General features: G+C 43.7%; 1 pseudogene; it reads left to right on the top strand.

Moving 5' to 3' along the window:
- Positions 1–13,230: 13,230 nt before the first annotated feature.
- On the top strand, positions 13,231–13,637 carry LOC131813894 (ATP synthase F(0) complex subunit C2, mitochondrial-like; annotated as a pseudogene).
- Positions 13,638–16,612: the final 2,975 nt, after the last annotated feature.

Below are 16,612 nucleotides of genomic sequence, written 5' to 3'. Positions count from 1 at the left end.
TTTCTCCCAGAGTAGAACTGGTTTCCATGGGAACACCCAGGCTGCCAAATATTCAGGTGCCAGGCAGGCAGAGCTTGTAGTAGGTGCTCAATGAGGAAGGGCAGTTTGGGTAAGAGACTTGGTAGATGAATTCTCTAAATTTAGCATCTAAAGAATGGGTGGCTCTTTGGGGCACCTGGGTGGCTCAGTCAGTTAAGTGTCTGCCTTCTGCTCAGGTCACGATCCTGGAGCCCCAGGACTGAGCTCCATGTTGGGTTCCCTGCTCAGGGAGGAGTCTGCCTCTCTCTCTCCCTCTGCCACTGCCCCCTGGCTTATACTCTCTCCCTCTCTCTCAAATAAATAAAATCTTAAAAAAAAAAAATAGGTGACTCTGATGAGGGAGCAGAAGGCTGGCTGAGGACAAAGCAAAAGGCTGACACCTTGCAATCTCCCCCCTCACTCCCAGCACTCCTAGGTGGGACAAATGTGACATTCTTTTTTTTTAAAGAATTTTATTTATTTGACAGAGGTCACAAGTAGGCAGAGAGGCAGGCAGAGGGAGAAGCAGGCTACCCACCGAGCAGAGAGCCCGATGTGGGCCTAGATCCCAGGACCCTGGGATCATAACCTGAACCAAAGGCAGAGACTTAACCCCAAATGTGATATTCTTTAGGAATATCCCAACTATCTTGGTGTTAATGGCCTGCTAAAAGGTAAAGACAGGGACACCTGGGTGGCTCAGTTTGTTAAGCCGCTGCTTCTGCTCAGGTCATGATCCCAGGGTCCTGGGATGAAGTCCCACATCGGGCTCCTTGCTCAGTGGGGAGCCTGCTTCTCTCTCTGCCTCTGCCTGCCACTCTGCCTGCTTGTGTTCTCTCTCTCTCTCTCTCTGACAAATAAACAAATAAATAAATAAAATCTTTTAAAAGAATAAATAAAAGGTAAAGACAACCTTGATCAATGCCGCAAGACCTCCTGTATCCGGTACCTTGTAGGCCCTCTTTAGCATATGAAAGTTCTGTTGAAACCTCCCTTTCCCTTACCTTCCCCCAACCGTGTGGTACATAACCTGCCATCCCTCATAACTAGGGGCAGCCCCTCTTCCTGCCCATGGGTCCTGTTCCTATGCTTTAATAAGCCACCAGGTTGCACCAAATATGTCTCAAGAATTCTTTTTTTGGTCATTGGCTCCAGGCCTCACCCCACCAAACCTCACCTAGATTCTAGAACTTCATCAACTCTCCAATAAGACTAATTAGCGGTCCAAAGAGTTCCTATCTGCACTCAATGGCCAATGTTCAGTTTTTTAAAAGAATAAAAATGGACAGATCATTGGGCAAAGTCACTCAGCGGGTTACCAGCAGATCTAACAAGAAGCTCCCAGGCAGGAAACCGTCGTGCTGTGCCATAAACTTTGGCACACATTTCCATTCAAGAATTTGTTCTCCCACTTGATAGCTAATAAAATAAAATAAAAACCATATTTTTTCCAGAAGCATAATTCTTTATGCATTGTATGTAAGACAATTTGTGTAGCCCTCATTTTTGGAATTCTTTGGTTTGTCTGAAATTATTTGTTTTGGAGAACCACTATCCTGCAGAACCATTCCAGCCACTCCATTTATTTGCAGATTTATGAATATTTAAACAAGCTTGGTCCCTGCCAATTTTGATATGATTTAGGTGGAGCTTTTTCATCCCTTGTTCTATTTTTCATTTATCCTGTCTCCGTTAAGTGATGGTAGGACCATCATTTCATTCTCAGCCACACATTTAATTGGAGTTTCAACATGCTTGGGAATTACTATGACATTTGATGTCTGTTGATCTTATTATGTTTCCATGCATTCCCAAACATATCTGATACTTGGTATGTTTTAAAGACTACTTCTATCAACAAATGAATCTGGGTCATCAGCAGAATATCTCCCATAAGAAAGAGAGAGAGATGCATGAGCCCAGACTGAGCTTCCTGTTTTTCCTTTATGCACAGGATGTCATCACTGAATAAAGGTCTACGACCTAGAAGCACCATGCAGTGTTTTAGAAATGCCACCCAAAGTGTATCATCATACATGGCAAAAATCCCCGATCACATGCAAAAATTTCCTTACCCTCACAGATGCTTTTTGGTGGAACTCTAGAAGCTACTAAGTTTCAAGACAAATCCTGTCATTCTTTAGATGTGTGATGAGAAGAAATGCATTCTTTGATCAGAGAACATGAATCTGGAAGGTATATTTTATAAACTCACACAACCTGGGATGGACCTGGGACCTGAAAAACTTTCTAAGTACCTGCTCTATACCAGATCTTGAACTAGAAAACTGGGAAATATAAAGAGGAATTTGAGTCTTTTTCCTCAAAAGCCATGAGAAGTGAAGTTAAATAATTATAGCACTAGGCAAAATATAATACATGCCCTGAGATAGTAGAGAATATTATAGGATTAAGAGAAAAGAGAGAGGCTTGTACTAGGGAATAATCAGGAAACAGTATGCTAGCCTAGAAAGAGACTTTGATAGAACAAGATGAAGGTCAGAGCAAGTCAGACATGGGAAGAGCACAGGGTGTGTGGGGAAGCCAGTTCTATTCCCATCAGTAGGATACATGGTACAACAGGTGCTGAGACTGGGAAAGCAGACTGGAGTCAGGCAGCGCAAGACTAGAATGTCTTAGGGGCACCTGGGTGGCTCATTGGGTTAAAGCCTCTGCCTTTGGCTCAGGTCATGATCCCAGGGTCCTGGGATCGAGCCCTGCATCAGTCTCTCTGCTCAGCAAGGAGCCTGCTTCCCTCTCTCTCTTTCTTTGCTTCCCTCTCTGCCTACTTGTGATCTCTATCTGTCAAATAAATAAATAAAATCGTAAAAAAAAAAAAAAAAAGACTAAAATGTCTTAGCCTGGCACTCAAGGAGCTACAAAGCAGACAGGAGATCATCTTCACATTCTCCACCCCAAGCCCATTAGGATTTCCCTTAAGAAAGAAATAAGATGGCTCCCCTTGCTTTGGTCTCCTCCAGCTCCTCCTCTTAAATCTGAATATCCTCACAGTGCTGTTGTCTGGTGCAGGTTCTTTTTTTTTTTAATTTTTTTAAAAGATTTTATTTATTTATTTGACATAGAGAGAGAAAGAGATCACAAGTAGGCAGAGAGGCAGGCAGGGGATGGGGGAGCTGGCCCCCTGCTGAGCAGAGAGCCTGATGCAGGACTCCATCCCAGGACCCTGAGATCATGACTTGAGCCAAAGGCAGAGGCTTAACCCACTGAGCCACCCAGGCACTCCTCTGGTGCAGGTTCTTACACCAGCACAACATATGTCGTCAAATGCAGGATGGTAAAAGGTGCATGTCTTTCTTTTGTTAGGTGGGAGAAGGGGATTGTAGAAGACGGGTGTAGACAAGAGTGAGCAGTCAGCCCATGGATAGAGCCACCAAAGGTACTTTGTCAGACAACCAGTTTTAGGTCCAAGATGTCCAAGATGTCCAAGATGTAGAAAGTGATTTCCGTAGAGTATCCTAAGGGATAAAGTCCTGCAGGGCACAAATGGCTGAGAGCTCCACTCTGGCCACAGCCAGAATCAGATGGTTCTGCTTATCCCTCTGCTCCTGCTCAGGCCTTTGACAGAAAACAACTTTCCTTCAGGATTACCTAGAATGCAGGACCCTGATGGGCTTCTGTTGATTTCTTTTTTTTTTTTTTTTAAGATTTGGCCTCCTGGGGGCGCCTCAGTGGCTCAGTTAGTTAAGTGTCTGACTTGGGCTGCGGTCATGGGTCATGATCCCAGGGTCCTGGGACGGAGCCCCTCATCGGGCTCTCTGCTCAGCAGGGAGGTTGCTTCTCCCTCTCCCTCTGCTGCACTCCCTCTTTGCTCTCTTACACTATCTATTAAATTAATTAATTAATTTTTTTTTAAGTGGAGGCCTCCTGGAAAATAATTCTTCCTTCTCTGTCTCTCTTGAGGTCTTAAAGATAAATTTTGGTCCCCAGGAGCTACTTAGAAAAAGGTAGATGTCACTTTTCAGCAGCAGTCTGCTCACTTTGACAAGTCAAGGGGTTTCCCATCTTGGGGATTGCTGGCCAAACCACCCAGCATGGATATAGACAAGGAAGCCAGAGGCAGGTCTCCCTGCCTGCCCGCCTCCCCCACCCCCCTTCCAACCTGCCTCCTGGTCAGGGCACAGGACTACAATCCTGGACACCAAAACACAGTTACATTGAACGAGAATAATCAAACTATTTTTTCCTGTCGAAAAGCAATTCTAATTTGATTGATTGGTTTGGCAACGAGGGCTGTATTCACCAGAAGGTGCTACAGAAGACATTTTTCATAATTTCGATCAGCTTGGTCTGCAACAACGTAAATAAAGCCCACACCCGTATGTGGGAATATTCAACCGACTCAGCTATGAAGATGACACAAATTCACATGTCTATGTTTTTTTTAAAAACATGCACAAAGGCACACGATCGTTCGCAATTGTTTTAGAGGGGTTATGAGCCAAGTCTGAAGGCCCCTGGACCTTCAGGTTCTCTCCCAAACCACCTGCCAGTGGAGAAGTTTGCGCGCGCGGCTGAGTTGCGATTCTAGGTTTGCTCTGCAGAGGGCAGCATTGGTAAAACGTTGGGAGGCCGAAAAAGACTTGTGGGGTTTTTATTCCCTCGCCCTAGTTTTCAGCCAACTTTCCTCTTTTGCCTTCAGGCAATTTTAATTAGAGTAAGATGAGGGGAGTAGCTGTTTGACCAGAACGGAAACAAGAAAGGCCTCCGTGTCTGGTACACGTTTCCAGGGCTAACACCGTATTACTCGTGCTTTTCGTATTTTTCTAATGACTTTATTTGCGGAGTCTAATAGTTCCCGACACCAAGTGGGTGTACAAAAAGTGTTTGATGGAAGGACAGTTACACTATTGCCAGCTCCAGGGAAGCTTTCGGTTGCATACACAGATGAGCGGGTCTACCAGACTCAGCAGAGGGGCTCCCCGAGTCCCTGGCATGGGGGAGTCCAACAGACCTCAGGAAGGGCGGGGCCATCTAGAACCTAAAAGGACTTTGCGCCTGGCGACACAAAATGGCCTCAAAGTGACTCCAGCTGTTTCCAGTTCTCTCTGTGACCCCAGGAAATTATTTTCTGATGCGCTCCTCTAAGAAAATCGTGCCATTTCCTTATTGTCAGTTTATTATTGCCAGGCCTTGAATAAATGGCTGAAAATTTAAATTGAAAGCACTGGTAACGCACGTAGACAAATAATCCATGATTCACCTTGAACGTTGCTGTGTCAGCAGTCGAAAGCTTCTTTCAAAGATGAGACAGGGAAGGGAAATCAGGCGCAAAGAATAAGCGTGACGTCACGCGTTCTGCCTCTGAGGTTCTCTGTTCCTCTTTCCAGCAAAGGACCCGCACGGAGCTCCCTGCCATGGCCCGCCTTCCACCCCAGCTTAAAAGGCTACACACTTCTCTTTCTGGAGGTAAAAAGTGCCTTCAGGCAAGTTTTAACATGTGAGTGTTTGTGGCCTCCCCTGGGGCATTGGTATATTTGTTTAACTGGAATCGAAATAAAAGGCTCCTGTAGCAGGAATTCCAGCGTGAGGGAAAGGGGAGGGAGGCAGCTTTTCCACATGGCGGGCTCCGCAGCTGTTGCCCAGGCGTCCAGGCAGGTGTGAAAGAACCATGGCCTCCTCTCAGCCCTTCTTCCAGCTGCCCTTCACCACCCCTGTGCCCTCCAAACAGAGTGTCATTTACAAAGGACCTGATTCTTTCAAGGGAATGGACAACCCCCAGATTGCTTTCTACCACTAACCAGTCCTCTTGCTTTTTTCTAAAATTGGGAACATTCCAAAGCACTTATGTGCATGTGTGTATGTATATAAGTGTACACGTGTGTATATATATAAATGTGTGTGTGCTACATCCAGTGTATATGCACATATTATATGTGTGTGTATAAGCACATACATTTAAGCATACAATTAACTGCGAAAATGTAAGGCTTGCTATATCAGGAACTGTATAACCTGCCAGAAAGAATCTGTCATCACCACCACCAAAGGTCAACATTTATTGATTAAACACCCATATTCATATGAAACGTCAGCTGACAGCTCTTGCTGAGTTTACCGTGTAAGTAAACACCAGCACGAACCCTTCCCATAGAGGGAAAGGCAGACTGAGAAATGAACAGTGAAGGCCAGGCAGCTGACTAAATTAATAAAGACATACTCTGTTTTGTTTTGTTTTTTTAAGATTTTTTTTTATTTATTTGTTTGACCGAGAGAGATCACAAGTAGGCAGAGAGGCAGGCAGGGGGGGGGGGGGGGGAAGCAGGCTTCCTGTGGAGCAGAGAGCCTGATGCTGAATTCAATCCCAGGACCCTGAGATCATGACCTGAGCTGAAGGCAGAGGCTTTAACCCACTGAGCCACCCAGGTGCCCCCTCACTGTTTTTGAATCTATGGGATACAAGTGTCCATCCTGCATAGTATCACAGACTTGGCCATGCCCTTTTGTCTTCATTGTCTCAGAGCAGACTAGTTGTGATGCTGACCCGCTCCCAAGCTGACTTATTCAGGGACTGGCTTATTCCAGACTAAGCCACTAACTTCCTGTTTTTAGATGGTAACACCAGGACCCTGGTACCAAGGTGCCCATATGAGCTGAATATTTATGTGTCCCTCTCCATTCATATGTTGGAATTCTAAGCCTTGCCGGAACGGTATTAGGAGGTGGAGGAGCACACTCAGTTAGTTACTCCAACAGGGCATTTGGTTCATTACCTCCCCTAAAACTCTCAGAAAACCATGTGAGGAAACCAAAGCTTAGAGAGGTTATGGATTTGCAAAAGAAATAAGAGCAGATGGGACCAAACCTAGATCTGTTGAGCCAGAAGCTCACGTTTTTAACTGACTCTGCTATCCCAGTTCCCTGGACTTGCTCATTAAATGTTTGTTGAGAAGAAAAAAAAAAAAAAAAAGTCCCATGAAGAACTTCAAAAAGAAGAAAAAGACATTGCATCCTGTTGCCATCAGCCTCTGTAAATAAATAGCACTGATAAATACACTGTCTTGGTTATGGTTAATGTATTATTTCCATCTGTGTCTTAAAGGGAGGTGACGGGCATGCAGCAGGAAAGGGTCGAGGGAAACGGACAGGAGTGAAATGGCTTTGAGCTCCTGAATGCGCAGGCACCTCTCTTCCCCATAAGGCAAATGGACAACACGCTTTCTGGGAGAAAAGTCGAGCCTTTCCCCATGATCTATCTCTCCCCCTTACAACAGTCACTTCTCTCAGAGGGCGATGCGTTCTCTCTGCCAGCCCCTAGGGTTAAGCATCCCAGTCACGAAGGATGTAATCCACCTCATGGTGAAGACCCTTGACAGGGTGGATGTCTGATACAGTTCACTGCTCTGCAAACTTGAAGAATTCGAGCGCTGGCTGGAATACTGCTGAGAATACTGCTAGCTTCCTCTTTCCTGATGGCGTGGCTGAGTGCCGTCACTCCTGGGATTCTGGCAGGCTGGCTTCCTGGCCAGATGTCTCTCATCCACACCTGTAGACCTTAGGAAACCAAGGGTGACCTCAGTATGTGCGGCCTTGATTTCCTTCCCATCACTGCCCTTGAGATGTGGAAACAGAATGAACATCCACACCAGGACCATCCACTCAACAAGCAAGTCAGGGAAGGGAACTTCCTCACTTTATGGTCAGCAAGTCAGGTGTTGGGTTGCCTCCTGACACGTCTGGCTGGAGGACAAGGTCATCCATCCAGGGGATGCGGTTGTGTTCTTGCAGTGTGGTGTGACTGGGCTTCCACCTCATGGCTCATCCAGAAGTATGGTTTTGATTCTTAAGTGATAACCTCAGAGCCTATGTCAGAGCAAGGAAGCCATCCCTTTCAGGTCATTGGATATTGGATTAAGGCGGCCTATTGAAGCGCTGCCTTTGTGCACTACACTATCTTGGCCTCTCTTAAAAGTGCTATTTCTGGGGCACCTTGGTGGCTCAGTCATTAAGCGGCTGCCTTCGGCTCAAGTCATGATCCCAGGGTCCTGGCATCAAGCCCCACATCAGGCTCCCTGCTCTGCTGAAAGCCTGCTTCTCCTTCTCCCACTCTCCCGGCTTGTGTTACTTCTCTCACTGTGTCTCTCTCTGTCAAATAAATAAAATCTTAAAAAAAAAAAAAAAGAGTGTTATTTCTGAGCCACTTTTTTCATATTCTGCCACTTTTTGCATCAAGGGACGTTCTATCAGCTATAGGAATGTTTCTGTGAGAGCCACTATACAGATGCTGTTAAGGATATGGCCCAATGCAGCTGATAGCACTGATCCTCTTTTTCATGCCACATAGGGGAAATGTGCCTTGGTTTAAGGAACCAGAAAAATGCATATTTCTCCTGCGTGTTAACATGCATTTCTCTTTGGGGCATTGCGAATCTTATAGATCGTAGCATTCCCTTCTTTGCTTTGGATGCTGGGAAACTCAAAGCCAAATATTTTGCCCATTTCCAACAACTTGTATAGACCTTATAACATGCGTTTTCTGTATATACTTTGTGCTGTGTTCATCTTATTTCCCTGTCCCCATTTTCCTTTTGCCCTAATTAATTCATCTCTAAGTTGTTGTTTATCCCTGTATTAGAGTAGGCTAACTGGAGTAAAAAATGACTCTAAATCTCAAAACAATAAAAGAGGTTGACTTATCACTTATCTGAAGTGTAATGTGGATATGACTTGGGGGTTCCCCTCCAAGTGTGCAACACAGGAAATTAAGTTCTTTAGCTCGGCCATCTTCCATGCATTGTCCTAAGGTGGCTACCAGAGGTATAAAGATGGGAAGCACATCAGACACTGAACTCTCTCAGCCTGGAAATGGCACACACCATTTCCTCTCACATTCCATTGGCCAGAACTAGTCAGCAGGACAAAAAGTGCTGGGAAATATTGTTTCCAATTTGACAGCCCCTTCCCTGAAACAACTTGACGTGAGAGGGAAGACAAATTCTTGCTGATCAGCTACTATCTCTGCCACACTCTCTAAATTACCTCTTGAACCAATAAAATTAAACTAAGGGACACCTGGGTGGCTCAATGGGGTAAAGCCTCTGCCTTCGGCTCAGGTCATGATCCCAGGGTCCTGGGAGCAAGCCCCGCATCAGGCTCTCTGCTCAGCAGGGAGCTTTTCTCCTCCTCTCTCTGCCTGCCTCTCAGCCTATTTGTGATTTCTGTCTGTCAAATAAATAAATAAAATCTTTTAAAAAAGAAAATTAAAGTAAGCTAATAGACTTTACAGAAAAAGGAAATATGCCCTTTTCCCTGCCAAAAACTAGTACTATTAATCAAGAAATAACCAAAACCATGGAGATCTATGGTTGGACTCTATGCTGCATATTACAAGTGGTACAAAGTGTGAGTTACAGTTCTCGCCTTCAAGTTGATTGGTGGGAGATGTGGCCACCCTCAGAACCATTCTGTGGTGGAAACATCATTCCACCAAGTCTCATCCCTGCCCTTACTGAACTCTGTAAAAAAGAGGGTTAGATGCAACAAGGAGCTACCTCTGTCTATGGAATAAGAGAAATCCTTTTGGGGCACCTTGGTGGCTCAGTTGGTGAAGCATCTGTCTTTGGCTCAGGTCATGATCTGTGCATCCTGGGATTGAGCCCTGTGTCAGGCTCTCTGGTCAGTGGAGAGTCTGCTTCTCCCTCTCCTTCTGCTGCTCCCTCTGCTTGTGCTCTCTCTCTCTCAAATAAATAAATAAAATCTTAAAAAAAAAAAAAAAAAAAGGGAAGGAAGAAAGAAAGCTCTACAGTAGCCCACTTCGAGGTGGCCAGTAGAAAGTTAGGACACAGGGACTCTTCATTTCATTTCTAGTCTTCACTCTGAGATGGCTCTGGTTAAGGGTTTAGTTTCCTCCTGCCTGGATTCCTAATTTGCAGATTGGAGGTAATGATATTTGCCTACCTTGCCTTAGGATTAATTAGTGGTTGTGCTGTCCTTTGAGCCTACAGATGAAAAGCTTTTAGTGAGCACAGTGCATCATCCCCTTCACAACTGTCATCATCACCATCATTACTTTGTATCCTTAAGATAAAGTGGTGGAGTTCCCACACAAAGTTTCCGAGAGACTTGAAATTTTTCAACCTTCTCCTCTATGTTTTGTTTTTTTTTTTAAAGGATCAATCCACTGCCCTTTCTTTGTGACATTGTTGTCAAGGACTGAAAAAGAGGGAGCTAACCATGATTTCTCAGAGACCCATGTTTTACACACCCTAACCTGATAGTGCATTTCTCCCAATAAGCAAGCCTAGACATTTCAACTATACCCCAAATCCAGAATATAAGAGATGTATCAGAAAGAGGATAAAGAGAAAACTTTTAGAGAAACTCTTTTAATAATCTCAGAACTCCTTAAAAAAATATTTTTTCTCCCAGAAAAATCACTAAAGAAATAGATCTTTTCTGCTTGCTAGATGACATTATAAAAAGGAGAGTTATTTCCTTCCAACCCAATACTCTGGGCTGATCCCATGTCCTTGGGAGCTTCTTAGTCTCTGAACTCAACAGCAGTTCAAGTTCTGATGTGAGAACTAGAGTCTTTTCCTGGGGAGATTGGAGGGCTTTGAGTGACATTCTGTTTTTGAAAGTGGGAGCTGGGACCAGAGGTAGTGTGAGTTTCAAAGTGATAGGAGCAGAGCCAAACAAGTGGGTTCAGGTTTTCAGAGAAGAACCTGATGTTTTCCTGACACATAAGCTTAGTGTTCCAGATCCAAGACTGAAGAAGGTAAAATCAAATGGTGACCTTCCTACATAGTTCTAGTCCCCAAGATAAATTTAACTGGAGTCTTGATACTTGAGGGAAACCATTAAAATGGACTTTGCTAAGCCAGTGGAAACCTCTTCACTTACTGATGCAGGTGTCACTTCATTTTACAGTAGTGCTGAAATATAAAAGCTGGTCAGGATTGGAAGAGCTGGAATGACTACTCCTATCATCCCAGCCTCAGCTTATCTGCAAGTGAACAATGACAAGTTGCACAAGGGGATTGGAAGTTTTGCTTTCGCTTTTGTGGTGATTCAAATGCTTAGTTGGGCAATAGTGTTAATCCTAAACATGTTTACAGTTCTTCCTGTGTGCTAGGTATTCTTTTAGTACCATTCATTGTATGAAATAAATCTTTTAGTCCTTGAACAACCAATGTTTATTTGGAGGAACAGGAAGCAATTTCTATTATAACCTCACATTAGAGATAAGGAAACTGAGACAGGAAAGGTTTAAATGTCTTATCTAAGGTATCATGGCCAGTCAGAGGGGGAGCCAGGAATTGAACCCATCACTGCAAGGAAACAATTTCCACGAGGGCAGAGATTTTTGTCTCTTTAGAACACTGATATGTCCCAAGAGCCTAGAAATATTCTTGGCATAAAATAAAATAGAGTCCTAGAAAATATATAACGATATAGGTGTTTCCGAAAGGAAAAGCAGAGTAAATGGAAATGACAAGTTTATCAAGGAAATAATACAAGAATATTTTCCAGAACTGAAGTACCTCCAATACAGAAAAAGGAAAGAGAAAAGGCCCAACAAGTCATGTCACTGTGGGCTTCAGAATACTAGCATTAAGGAAAAGATCCTGGAAGTTTGCAGACAGAACTAAGAAAGAGTGGTTTTGGATTTCCCAACAACAATAAGAGCTAGAAGATAATAGGAAAAGGTCTTCAGAATTTTGAGGGAAATTTTTTCCAACCTAGAATTCTGTGTCTAGCTAAACTATCTATCAAATATGAAGGCAGAACAAAGTCATTTAAACGCAGGCCAAGACTTTAAATTTTCCTCCACCAACTCTTTCTCAGGAAGTTCCTGAAGGACATGCTCTCCTTAAGTAGGAGATTAAACCATAAAATAGGGAGGCACAGGGAAGCAGGGACTCCAACAGGGTATGGGCGGAGGGGGTTGCAAGGTTGTAGAAAAGGGAACAGCAGATCCAGTGAAAAATCAGTCCAAATTGAAGCAGGAGGACAGAGAGGTCTCTGCTAAAAAAAAAAAAAAAAAAAGTACATATTCATAATAATGTAAGCACCAAATATTGATGTAACCCCCATTTAAGAAATGTCCATGTTGGAAGGTGGACAGTGGAGGAGGAGATGGAAAAAAACTAAAGTACTCTTTCTACAGTGAAAAGTCATCAGATGATGCTTACAATTAAAAACTTAATAAATTGCAATATAAAATATTCAAGTAAAATATGGAGATAAATACCTAGAAAAAAAGAATCAGTGGTTTCCCATGGGGAGAAGACCTCAGGTTGGAGAATGGGAGCAGAAAGCTGATATTCCTTATTATAAATATAGTGTGTTATTTGCCTCTTGAAGCTACCACATGTAGAATATTATAAAAATACAAATTCAGAGCACCTTGGTGGCTCAGCTGGTTAAGCATCTGCCTTCAGCTCAAGTCATGATCTCAGAGTCCTAGGATTGAGGTTCATGTCAGGTGGGGAACCTGCTTCTCCCTCTGCCTGCTGCTCCCCCTGCTTGTGCTCTCTTGCTGTCAAATAAATAAATAAAATCTTTAAAAAAAATTCGTGGTCATCAGGAAAGGAGGAGGAGGAGGGGTTATGATGGCGACTCTGGAAGGACACAAGCAGGATACTTGTTGGGGTGGAGAGGTCCTGGGCAGGTGGCCTAGCCCAATCCAATCTCTCCTTCTTCTTCTTCTTTAAATATTTATTTATTTATTTATTTTAGAGGTAAATATGGGAGGGAGTATGTGTGGGAGCAGGGGCAGGGAGTGGCAGAGGGAGAGGGAGAGCATTTCAAGCAGACTCCCTGCTGAGCAAGGAGCCCAATGCCAGGCTCAATCCCACAACCCTGGGATCATGACCTGAGCCAAAATCAAGAGTCAGATGTTTAACTAACTGAGTCACAAGGTGTCCCTTGTCATATTTTCTATAGAGGGGGTAGAAAAATAATTCAGTCTTCCCCCTGACAGAGTTGATTAAAATCTATTTATCGTTGGTTGTTTAGAAAATTTCTCCCTAGTTTCCTGTTCATAATTGGCAATGTCATGTACATTTTTAATGTTGTTGTTCTAAATTTTGAAAGCCCTCTCTCTCCTTTTTGTTTATGAACTACTGCAGACACCTAGCTTTTGTGGTACTGCTTCAGACTTGTCAACTGCAAACTCAGGAATTTTGAAAAAGATTGTTGTATATAATTCTCATCAAAAACTATAGAAAAGGCACTCTCTGTCTTCTCGGCCCTGGGAGCAGCTCTCCTGCCACAGCCCCTCATCCCTTGGGAAAATGTACGCCTATGCAAAGTCTGTCTCCACCCCGTTCTTGGTCAGGAGCCCCCCTCAGCTGTTGAGCCGATCACTGTCTCCAGTGGTGCTAAAACCACCCAAGACACTGACAGATGAAGCACCTTATAAGGGCCTGGAATTGGGACTGTGTTTGGGAGCCTCATCATCGGTTATGCCAGAAATCCCTCTCTGAAGAAACAGCTCTTCTCCTAAGCCATTCTGGGCTTTGCCTCTCGGAGGCCATGGGGCTCTTTTGCCTGATGCTGGCCTTTCTTGTCCTATTCGCCATGTGAAGGAGCCATCTCCACCTCCCACAGGTCTTTCTCCTGTGTCTCGTTTGCCCTGTATATTCCTTTTCCTATACCTCCCCTGGCAGCCTGGGGAAAGTGGTTGGCTCAAGGTTTGACAGAGGGAAGACAAATAAATACTGTATTAATAAGGGGAAAAAAAACTATAGAAAAAATATCTATAATGTATTATAATTGTCTATGCTTCATTTTCAAGTATGTACCTGACAGGAAAGAACTTGCATTTTGACTTGGCTTCTTTGAGAACTGAATCTTCCTTTTAGTGAATGTTCCACAGACTGTCCTCTGGCTCCAAACATTTCAAACCTTGTTGCTCCTCCACTCACCTCATACTACCAGTGCCAGATGCTGTAGGACACGTCATGTCATAAAATGACCTTTGTCCCCTTCATCCGCCTTTCACAACTCCCAGCCCGTGGGCAATAGGAGTATTCCTAACAATAACTGAACTGCATTCATAAAGCATATCTCCCTAAACCCAAACTAGATGTTTCTCAAACTCAACACCCCCACCCCCCTACCCAGAACACCCATGGGATCCCAAAACATCACTGACAATTGGGGTAGCTTGTCAAAAGGGAAATCAGAGTAGAAGAAACAGGATCTTCACTGATTGTGGTTAAAATTTGTCTTGCAAATTTTATGAAAAGCTATATGACTGTGAGAACCTGTGTTCAGGGTCTTAGAAGGGCCAGTGCAAGGGAGGCACCCTTGCACTCTCCTGAAAGACACCCTCCTGAAAGGAGGCACCTTTCAGCTTTATTCCCTCTGACTGGTGCTCAGGCAGGGAACTGTGCTCCAGACCTTCTGCCCAGACATGCCACGAGACAACTTCTGCCCAGAGTGGGGAGGGGAGGAAGCAGGCTCAGGGAGGCGGTATGGGGAGGACTGGCACCTGTCTCTCCAGAGCTGACCTTAGCTTATGTGACTTAAGGATGTGAGCAAAGGGCAAGGGAAGGAACATTTCCTGGGAAGTGCTTTCTCTGCCAGTTGGCAAGGGAGGGGACTCTGTAAGTGTGTGTAGACAGCAGCGAGTGGAGGGAACACTACACTAGGTGTTGGAGGGAAGCAGGAAAGAAAGAAAGGAAAGAAAGCAGTCCAACTCTTCTGGTCTCTAACGCTTACTAGTAGGCACCAGAGAAGCTCTCTTCTTCATTAAAATCTTTGTGTCACTCACCAGGATAATTGATGAATTCATATCTTACCATTTTTTCTAAAAACTGTCCTCTCTCCTTTATTTGCACGATTTATGCATTCTGTGGATTATAACTACAAGGGCTGGCCACAAACTGTACTTTGGATTGGCCTCTTCTATCATCAGTTATACATACAAAAGACATAAAGATTGATATAACTGGTAGACCAAGCAAAATAGAATGAGAAAGATGATTTAAGGCGGAAAGATCATAACACATTCCATAGCCAACACAAATTATTCTTGAAAGTCTGTTTACTTCTGGTTCTTGGGGAAACAAACATTTTTGGTAGCCTATCTTGTGCCTCTCATATTATCTCCTTTAAGGAGGAGGTATTACTTGTCATATTTCACAGGTAAGGACACAAACCGATAGTGGAAAAGTAATCCAAGGAGAAGAATAGGGGCCTGTCCAAGACAATACACTAACAAGGGTTCCCAAGTCATTTTTTTTTTAATCACCCCACACTGATAACTGAAAATCACCCATAGCATCAAGTTTCCTGGATAGCAACAGTCCTCTTCGCTAAAGGTCCTGATGTCCAGACCTGCATACTTAGGGCATCTGGACCTTGATGAAAGCAAAGGACCCAGCACAATCTCTTCCTCGTACTTTATAGAGCTCCTTGGTGTTTGCCTAGTGATCCAGGCAACTAATTGACATATTATCTTATTTTCCAGATTTGCCATTACCTTTAGAGGCAAACCCTAGAGCTCAGAAAGTATGCAGAAAAACTTATCCTAAAAATAGTTTAAAACTTCATTTTTCAACAACATTAGGAAGCCCTGGAGGTTAATATTGTGAAGTTGGATATGTTAAAAAAAAACTTTTCATTTTTTGAGCCATTGCAAACATATGGAAGCATATTTTTCACACTATAGCCCAGGAAAGAGTCAACCAAACTTTTGCTTTCTCTGAGCTCACGTATCTGAAATGAAAGGTGATATTTCTTGCTTGCATGCCTGGTTTCAAAATGAAACCGGAACATCCCTAGCCTTCAGGCAGCTCTGGTAACCACAGACAGCTGGAAATTCTCCAGTCACAGTAAAGTAGGTTAGGGGGAATCTCCCAGTAGCTTCCACACAAATATGGGGGTGTGTGTGTATATACAGATATCTATATATCTATATTTGTAGAGGGGTTTTTGTTTTGTTTTGTTTTGTTGTTTTTTCATGAAGCACAGAAAGAACAGAGAACCACAACAGCAGTGACCAAGCGAACTGACTTCCTGGTCCTGAATTTGCATCATGACCTGCTTCTGGGTAGGCAGGCAGTCAGGGCTGAGGATAGAGAAAGAAAGGGGTTAGTGGCATGAACCCTTTGATTTTGTCAAAACTTTAGAGATGTTTCTTGAAGAATAAGCAGACTATTTTGTTCCCTTTTTTAAAAAGTACATAAAATATATGGCAAGGAATAGACACTGTTGCTTTTTCTCCCACAATCATAGATATTTTAGTCTCTGTCAGAAGAATGTCCTTGATCTGCATTGTCCCATAAAAGAGCAGAGGCAATCATAATGCCAGACCTATGCCTGCAAGTTTCTAATGACTTCTCAACTGACAACAATAACCATCACATTTGGGTAATTTTTTTTTTTTAACGGGAACCCATCACATTAGACCTTTCCCTCTGAGACACTAAACTTAATTCTCCACAGAATTGTGAGGCATCTGCTCCTGTCTCCCTCTTTTAAAACTCCCTCTCTGCCGCTCAAGTGTTTCCTCATCTCACTAGATGCCCAAGGCACTCTGGAGGCTCTGGATCCAAAGCAGAGCACAGGGCCATCTGCGTCCTTGCTACTCCAAGCCCAGCACCTGGGAGCTGGTTAAAAATGC

The sequence above is a fragment of the Mustela lutreola genome, chromosome 13 (assembly GCF_030435805.1).
Source record: "Mustela lutreola isolate mMusLut2 chromosome 13, mMusLut2.pri, whole genome shotgun sequence".
NCBI lineage: Eukaryota > Metazoa > Chordata > Mammalia > Carnivora > Mustelidae > Mustela > Mustela lutreola.
This window is presented reverse-complemented; position numbering and strand designations above follow the sequence as displayed.